A 9,484-nucleotide genomic window follows, 5' to 3' on the forward strand; every position below is an offset into this window, starting at 1 on the left:
AGAGACACAGAACCCAATGTTTTATTATTTATTTTTGGGAGAGAGAGTGTGAGTGGGGAAGGCACAGAGAGAGAGGGAGACACAGAACCCAGAGCCTGATGCGGGGCTCGAACTCACAAGCTGTGAGACCATGACCCAAAATCGGACACTTAACCGACTGAGCCACCCAGGTGCCTCGTGTGTACTGACCTTTTAGAAGAAGAATATAAGAGCAAACGAGAAGACCAGTGTCAGCCCTAGGACCTTGCTCACTACCTCAGTACTTGGAGAAGTCAATCTCAATTCTTGGGGAACCAAGGGCTTGTTTTATCCTTTGGACCAACTTCTAGAAAGGAAGCAGAAAATCTTGTCAATCCAGATGAGATTGCAATGAAGGAAGTGAGAAGACTCCAATGGAAGGCTACACTCGGAAAGACAAAGGCAGAATTCAAATTGTTGAGCATGGCTGTGATGTTTGATACCCCAGGGGGTGAGGGGAGAAAGGATGAAGCTGGGGAAATGAACAGTGGCCAAATCATAGATTTGCTTCCAAAGGTCAATGTAGAGTCACTGAGGGATTCATAATCACAACACCTGGTAAAATTTCATCTTTGAAACAGGCTCTGGGACTGTTCTATGTGCAATGAATTTGAGCTATTTGTGACATACAGCAGATACCCAATAGCTATTCCTTGAATCTGTGAATTCCTTACTCCTTCAGAAAAAAAAAAAAAAAAGGAATGACTATTTCCCAATATCTGGACCCCACAGAGAAAGAGTGCTGAGATCTTTTGAGAAGTGGCACGTACCTATTAGAAACTAAGATAATAAAGGCTCAATTTTTATTCAGAGTTGTCCTCCACTAAGAGTTGGGGGCTCTCATTATTACTCAGATCTTGATGCAGTATTCTTCCCATTGAATTAGACCTCCTGCTTCCAGCTGCCTGAATCATAGCTGACGTTCTTAGATCTTCTGAACTCTGTGCCTATATGAGCATCTACAAGCTGGCTTTAGTACCTACAACGCTCACCCAGTGAGCAGGTCTTTTCCCTACCCTCAGCCAGCTTCTCATCTGTCCCACCCAAGATCTTGCAGCCCTGATGTTCATCTGACTGGCTTCCTATAGCAGTGATACAGACACCGACGCTGGGTGTTCATAGGCAATCACCATGTGGTTGCAAATCACTCTTACTAAAAGGAATGTCCATCAACTACGTTAGGAGTATCCAAATCTATTATTGTTCTCCTCCCCCAAATTTCAAGAAGACACCTTATTCATGCTTGGTACATGAAAAGTACACTCAATGATGTTGAATGAATGAATGGTAGATAAATAAATTAAATGGGAGGACTTTAGAAAAAATAAGCCTCTTGCTATTCTGTTAATATACTTTACGCTCACGCGCATGTGATTTCTCAATAGTCCCCACTCCAATAGTATATGTGCCTTATCATAGATTAGTGGTGAAGACAATTTTCACTAGTAACTAACTAGAAATTGCCAAATTCATCATATATGGAGTCTGAGTTCCACATACATATGTCAAAGGAGAAGGGTAAGCAGGTCAACAGCCTTTGTGACGCAACTTCCCCAGAGCAGAGTGAAGCATCTTTTTTTGCAAACAGAAAACACAGCAAAAAAGGAATAACACATTTTTAATTGGAAAGATTCAGATTTACTCTTAATTTAATTCAGCTGCCCAACAACCATAATTAGATTTGCATCATGATATATCTTCAATACTATTTATTTTCATAAATGCAAACTTTCCTGAACATGTTTCTGATGGATCCTGACATTTTAAAATATGTCCTATTGTCCTTTTCTGTGCAGTAGACCAAGCAGAGTGTTCACTCCTATATCATTGTCACTGTACTATCAGACCAGATGGCTACTTCATCACAGAATCAAGAATTAGGGATAATTTATGCTGTTCCTTGCTCTAGAATGTGAAAATAGAAAGCATTTGCTGCACACATGCTCAGGGAGAACAGCTCGACCCCGCAGTAGCCACCTCATCAGAGGGCATTTGGTGCTGTGGCTGCACTGCCTTCAGGAGTGAGATTTCATGCCATGGAGCCCTAAGCTCTCAGGTCACAGAGAAAATCGTCACAGCACGCGAGTTGATGCTTCATCCAGTAACCAAATTAAGCCTGGAGTGCCTCTTTGTTAAGGAACACAATTTGCAATGAAACAGTTCTAAAATGGGAAAGATTATATCTGAATCTGCCATTGTTTCGTATTCAAGGATTTCTCCCCTTCGTAGGAAAAAAAACATACGAATGTTGGCTTAATATTCAGAGCAGTTGTTTTTGTATCTGTGAACATTAAATGTTAGAAGCGGAAGAGCTATTTATCCTCAGCCTGCTGAAGAGAACAGTGGAAATTTCTTTTTATTGGTCTATAAATAAGCAAAGTCTGAACACACCCTTTATTGGGAGAAGAGCCACGGCAACCCGTTACACATACCAACAGGCTCCTCAGGATTCTTCCTCTGATGTTGCCCTAAGAGTGCAGATGGAGACGTAGACAAAAGATCGTCCTCTCCAACTACCACACATATTTAACCTGAGGACCAACTAATATTCCCTAGGTAAAAAAGAAAATGCCTATGAAATCAGAAACATTTCTGCTTAACAGGTGTTATTGTTTAGGAAAATCTAGGTGAATCAGTGAAGTATCATTTAACACAAGCTTGGATGTGACAAATCAAATGGCCCTTGGCTCCTTTATTTTATAACCGTGTATTATCCACAAAGAAATGTAGGGCTTTGGGGTTCTGTCTACATAGTACCAGAATCAACTGGCTTATTCAGTTACAAAAAGACTCCCCCAAATAACAGTTAAGACGCCTATTTGAATTATACAAATCTGGTTGCATTGATTTTTTTTATATGTCAATTATTTGTGGTTGCGAACATGCAGACAAGCCATTGAAAATGTCTCAATTATATGGGTAATATAATCCATCCCTTTTATTTGAATCTGTTTAATTTGTTCATGTGTATTAACTTTTTCAGATTAGATATCCTGCAAAAACAGACAGCTACACTAGGGGGATTCGATGGTGTAGGCAAAATTAAAAGGCTATGAGTGTAAAAAGTGAGAGCAGACAGAAAGCTTAACAAATTGGAAAGAACAACAGACAGCTGGAAATAATCATGTCCCCTTTCCAAGGAAGGAACTGTATCTGCCTGTTCTCTGTACATGATTTGAGGCTTATACTCATATTAATGACGATACCTCTTCCATCAATATCTTGGATTATTACCAGTGTCTGGGAGAAATTTTATTGGCTGCTGCAGTTCATTGAGAATTAATTGATATGACACACTTACTCTACATGAACTTGGAAAAAAGTCTATCGAGTGAGTGATTTAACTCATTTTATGTTAATTATAAATTATGCCAGGAAACACTGTTACGGGTGGACTTGTATCCACCTCTGGGACCGCATATGTGAGCAGTTTGTACTTCCCACATTCTGGATACCCTGACTTTGATTGACTGGCTAACACCTTAGGAAAGGCATTAATTCGGCACCCTCACCAGCGTTTGCAATGTGGCATGTTCTTAAACAAATTAGGAGGCAACAAAATGGCCCACGTATCTTTATTTGTAATTTAACCAACATGATGAAAGACAACCTCCAAATTGGCTAATTAAAATTTTTTTTACTCACCCTCGGTATATTTTAAACAATCTCCTAAGCGTTTCATAAAATTGACAAGGAAGAGGGAGGGGAGACTCGCTGCCAAATCAAACAGAAAATGAAAGATTACTTTAGAAAGAGAATGTAAGAATTACTGACTGCACGTTAAGGCGGCATGCCCAGGAACTCTTTATTTTCATTTCCTGTTCGGTACTGCTGATGAGCAGATTCCTCTGATTCTCCCTCTCAGTGAGCGCACACTAGTGCCGTTATTAAAAGAAGCCCATCCGAATGCGGTCGTTGTTATGCAGGAGCGGTAACTCACATAATGGGGGATGGCATTTCTTTCCACTCGTGCTGCTCCGCTGGTTCTAATAGCAACCTGGAGCTCAATTTCCTCCTCAAGAACATTGCATTTCATGTGGAATGTCAATTATTAAAATGCAGTGTCCCGTGTCTTACTTCTCACTAGATGAATTCATTTGCAAAACTTGCTAATTTATGCAAATGATTCTTAACCTGTAACTGCCCGGAATCTGTTTTACCCTTTCTGGCTTTTGGCAGCTTGGAGCCTAGATGAGGGAAGGAAACCCATTAATGCGGTGTTTGTCAGTTCTGTCATCGTTATATTGGCTATTGAGTTGTTAAAAAACAAAAACAAAAACAAAACCACCCCCTCCACCACGACCAGATGAAAATATGTTAAGTGGAAGCCAGACGACAGCTAGAGCTGAAAAATCTGGAGATTGAATTAAAGATAAACCAGAATGAGAGGATCTGGTTACCTGCACGTCCTGACAACCTGAGTGATGTTAGAAGCTAATGACCTCTTTTCTGGGAGAAACTAACTGGTTAATAACCCAAGGAAGGTCTATCAGCCACTGACTGAGACAGATACAGATAGTCATCAGATAAGATATTTATTCCCAGGAATGAAAATTGAACTGGCCAGGATTTTAGTAAATACAAAGTACAAAAGGAAGTGCATACAATTTTTAATTTTTGGCCATGGTTACAAGTAAGACAAAGCAGGAAAAAAAAGGGATGCTTGTCAAGAAGAGGATTGCCGTGTGTGCGTGTCCAAATATGGGGGCGGGGGGGATTCAATCAGGCTTGCGTGATATTTCTGTGTCTGAATGTGTGTTCCCCCAGGTACCCCCATACCTCAGATCTTGAGGGCTTCCTCTGAATGAGTTGGGTTTTACATTCTTACATCAGTGGCATTATAATCAACTCTTCTGAAAAGACATTGCAATTTTTGCCCCCACTGGCCCTGACTGTTACACAGATCTTTTTTATGAACGGTGTTATAAAAGCACTTTCTGCAAACCTCAAAGCTGCTCTTCCTTGTCCTTTTTTGAGGTCTGGGGAAGGATTCCGATTCTGGGCCTGGCTTCTGAATCCCCAGGAAATGGATACATCACATCGTTTTTATTCAGTGTTCTTCATTCTGGCAAGTTTCTGAAGGCCATTGAGCTGCTGAACAACCTGGATTGGCTTAGCCAGGGAGATTCAACCAGGGAAGCAGACAGTCACAGTGTGTGTGTGTGTGTGTGTGTGTGTGTGTGTGTGTGTGTGTGTGTGACAGAGAGAGAGAGGGAGAGAGAGAGAGAGAGAGAGAGACAGAGACAGATAGGGAGAGAGAGAGAGAGAGTTGCACAGCTGAGCTCTAGTCTGGACACCCACCCCTAGCCATTGATGCTACATCATACACTGCCCTGGGTGCTCCTGTTGCCTGGCCTCCTTCTGACTTTTCTGAATCTGTGCTACATATACATGGTCACAAACTGTCCTTGTGACCTGCTGTCATGACTGCTGGACTGCATTTTCCTTTTTCAAGTGTACCAATAGTTGCAAAGTGGGTAGGGGCATTTGTTGTGGGTTTGGAATGGATTCTTTCAACTCCACGATAGATTCCGATTAAAGAGAAAAAAAAGAATCTACCCTGGTAAAATGGACAATCACCACTTCAAGCAACTTGCCCAAACCTCAGAAGAATAATACCCCAGGAGAGTACCTATTTAATCACTCACTTCACTCCTCTTTCTTTCAGAACCATGTCTCTTTAAATCTACTGAAGAAGATATTCCTTCTGGCCCACAGGATGCCAAAATGACTTGATGATTTATTTATGCAGCATTTGGCAGCCCATAGTCCAGATTGTGGCTGAGGCTGAACGTTATGAGCCCCCTGCTAGTGAGTGTATTTTAAAATTATATTTAAAATACATTTTTTGAAAACCTCACCACGTTTGGCCCAGCCTCAGACCCTGAGAAACGCAGCGATACGAGTAAGAAGTTAACATGGCTAAGGACCTAGCTGGTGAAATTTTATTGTGAGAGGTTAGAAAAATGGTAAGTTTTCATCTGGGGAAGGAAAAAAAATGGTGTTTACACCTCAATGCTTTAGTGATATCGAATGTGACCTTCTCTATTGACAGCAACTCATCTGGCCATTCAGCAATTTATTGGGCTTCTCCTACGTTCTGGGGAATATTGTAGGCCCAGAAGACCGTGGTGAAGAGAACACCACCACCCCTCCTCTTCAGGAACAGCCATATCAGAGGAGGGACACGGATGACACACAGGTAAATAAACGCTGCAGGTGAACAGAAGGCTTTGAATCACACTAAGAGTAATTCTCATGTAATAAAGAGGGATGTTGAGCTGAGACTTACCTGAGGTACAGTGAGCTTACATGTTCACCTCAGAGGATAAATTCTCTAACATCAAATAGAAAAGTAGAGCGTCTGACAAAGCCGTTCCCTGGACAATTTCACTTTTGCAAATTCTTGGTCAAAAGATACGGTCAAAAAGGAAAGGGTTTAGACCAAGAACAGGGTGTTGAGGAGACCAAGGTGATCAGACAGAATTGTTCTAGAAGTGGTTTTGTAGTTTGGCACCATGGATTCAAACTTTATGTGATCAGTGATTAAGTGTTGTAAGGAGACCCAAGTGTACAAGGTCTGAAACAAGGCCAGGGTGGGAGAGTTTTAATCAATGGGTAATAAAAAAACGACATGGCCAAGGATAAGAACTTAAAATCCTGGCTGGCCAGTCTTTACTGAGAATTATTAATAGTAATATCTCATACTTGCATATCATTTTATGGGTTTTTTAGAGTAAAAGTCACACTTTTTATGTCTTTTGATTGCCACACAATCCCATAAGGTGTTACAATCCTCATATTAGGTGAAGAAACTAAGTCACAGAAAAATCAACTTAAAAATGGTGATGTTGTTCTGTCTACCATGGTTAGCCATTCACTCATAAATGCAGACACTTCACAATTTTAAAGCAAGCATTCTCTGTGATCATTTTACACACTGCTGCTGTAACTAGTTGAAAAGGAAAACTTCTGGTAGTCCATTATTTTGTTCCTGGTTTTATCCCTCTTTACGTGGATTTTTTAAACTGAAGTTATGTCTTCAAAGCGCAAAAGTAACCAGTTAACCAAACAAATTGGCTTAGTTAACTAGCAAGTAAGCTATTTGAAGCCATGGCTTGCTGTGGAATCAAGTGGACTAGAAGTCAAGTTCAAAGACAGTCTATCTTTTATTGCTGACACTGTAGAGGTAGATTTCACTTCACTTAATACTGAAAAACAAAGCTCAAAGGGAAGCCTAGGATTGTATCTAAGTCTAGGCCGTAAGATATCAAGGGCCCTGTTATTAATCTTAAAAACCAGAGCCAAGAACAATCACAAAAGCTGAGACTCACATGTGAGCTATTACAACCTAACCTTTGCTTAGGAACTGCTGGCCAAGGAATGAAAAATTAATCATTCAAATTCAATGTGCTGAAATCATATTAATATCTCTTTTTTGTAAACAAAGATCTTTTCTCAAAACATAAAGTTTCAGAGAATTTATCACTTATAAAGGAATAGATGTAATTATTACCATGTAACATTAATTGAGTGTCAAAAGCATTTTAATTAATTTATTAGGTATTAAAAATTACAAGGATATTGTATAGAACATGAAATTAAACACTTTCCTACCTATTGAATGCCCAGACACAGTTCAACAGAGAGACACAACTCAACACTCTCAAGCGGCAGTAAATCTATCACCAGTAAACTTACTAGTGGTCATCTTTTAAAAAATGTTTCTTGTTATTGTAACTTCTCCACAATCTCAATGCCCAGGTGAACTCAGGTGCCTCAATGAGAATGCTTTAAGAGACAATTATGTGAATGTTAGTGTGCATTTCACTGCAGGTACTCAAGCATCATTTTGAGTTGGGATTACAGTAATTTTGTTGTCAGAAAGGATTGAAGGGGAGAAGGCTTGATCTAAGAGGTGTCCCTTTCTAATTGTCTTGTACACAACTACATGCTATGTTGATTGAGCTGATGGTTAGGGGAAACTTTGGTTTGGTCAGACCTCATTTTCTTAAGAATGTGGAGGAATCCTTCTGCTGTATTTCAGTCGGGACTCACGGTGCTCCTTCAGGTGATGATAGGTAGATTCTGGATGTCACTTACACCATGACTCACACTCCGAAGCAATCTTGGATAGGCAGATTCATCTACATTCCAGGGGAGAGCTCCACAATTGGTTGAAGGTCTGTTCTCCTACATGGCCAAAACCCTTTTGTTCTTTTTTCTACCCTTTGGACACTATATGGAATCAGCTTCATTCCTCCTCTACATAATGGATGGCTTCTTGGGTTGTTGGAGAAGTTTTCTGTACCAAAGCCGGGAGTCTTAAGCAGGTGATACCATAGTATTGCTAGAAAGGTCATGCTTTGGGATCAGCTAGAACTGGATCTGAATCTCAACCTTACCACCTTCTGTGTGAGTTTGGGCAGTTATTACATCCCTCTTTGACCTCCAGTTTCCTTATTTGTAAAATGGGAATGATGGATGCCCACTTGTTAGGACGCTGTGAGGGTTAAATGAGAAAAGAGCCCAGCATGAAGTTACATCTAGTAAGTGCTCAAATCTTTAAGCTCCCTTACCTCATAACCCTCAAGGACCTTGCTTTATAAGTAAATATCCCTTGATCTCATATGTCAGTTCAGGTCACAGACATACAGAGTTGAATTTATGCTGCATATTTCATCTGAAGTTTCTAAGTGCTTCATTGGTATAGTCACGTCTTCTTCTATATCAGCCTTGGGTTTCTTACTCTAGAGCCACTGTATATACATGGAAATGTGTAGAACAGCAAGAACTTCCCTCAAACATGGTTTAAGGTGAACTCAGGTGCCTTTTCATACAACATATGACACAGTGGGAAAAGGAGCCACTAAGTATATCCCTCTAAGGTGATACTAAGTTCCATTTTGCAGGTAGGACTTAGGATCTCTCTTAGGCTGAAGCCACTGTTCAAAAAGTGAAAATACTGGACTAACAGTGGCTGAGTTCTGTTGTTAATACCAAGGAAAGTAATCAAGTCGATTTACTTAATTCATTATTTCCCCATCAAGGACAGCCTTGTCACTTTCACAGGGATGGGGATTTGGTCCCCTTTAATTAACATGACTTCTTGGAGGTAAAATGCTGGATAGACTCCGTGACTCCCACAGCACAGTCTATTTTCCTAACAGCTATCTAGACAGGATCAGTGTTGTTACTTCAAGAGTTATACAATGGAATAGGGGGGAGTTATAGGTAATCCCCTCTTCTGAACTAGCTTGAAATAAAAATTAAATGGGCCTTGAGCGTTTGTGAATTGCAGTGTTTCACTGGGGCCATGGAACACTAAGTGAAGCTCAGAAACAGGGTGTTAATTCAAGCCTAATCATTTAATTCCACTCTGTTATGTGCCGTATTTATTGCCCTCCTGGATCTGTTTTCTATGGCCTGATAAAGAGACAGTGATGCTCTGAAGCTCAATCAGGGA

Source organism: Herpailurus yagouaroundi, unplaced genomic scaffold, assembly GCF_014898765.1.
Source record: "Herpailurus yagouaroundi ecotype Mexico unplaced genomic scaffold, PumYag 140, whole genome shotgun sequence".
Taxonomy (NCBI): domain Eukaryota; kingdom Metazoa; phylum Chordata; class Mammalia; order Carnivora; family Felidae; genus Herpailurus; species Herpailurus yagouaroundi.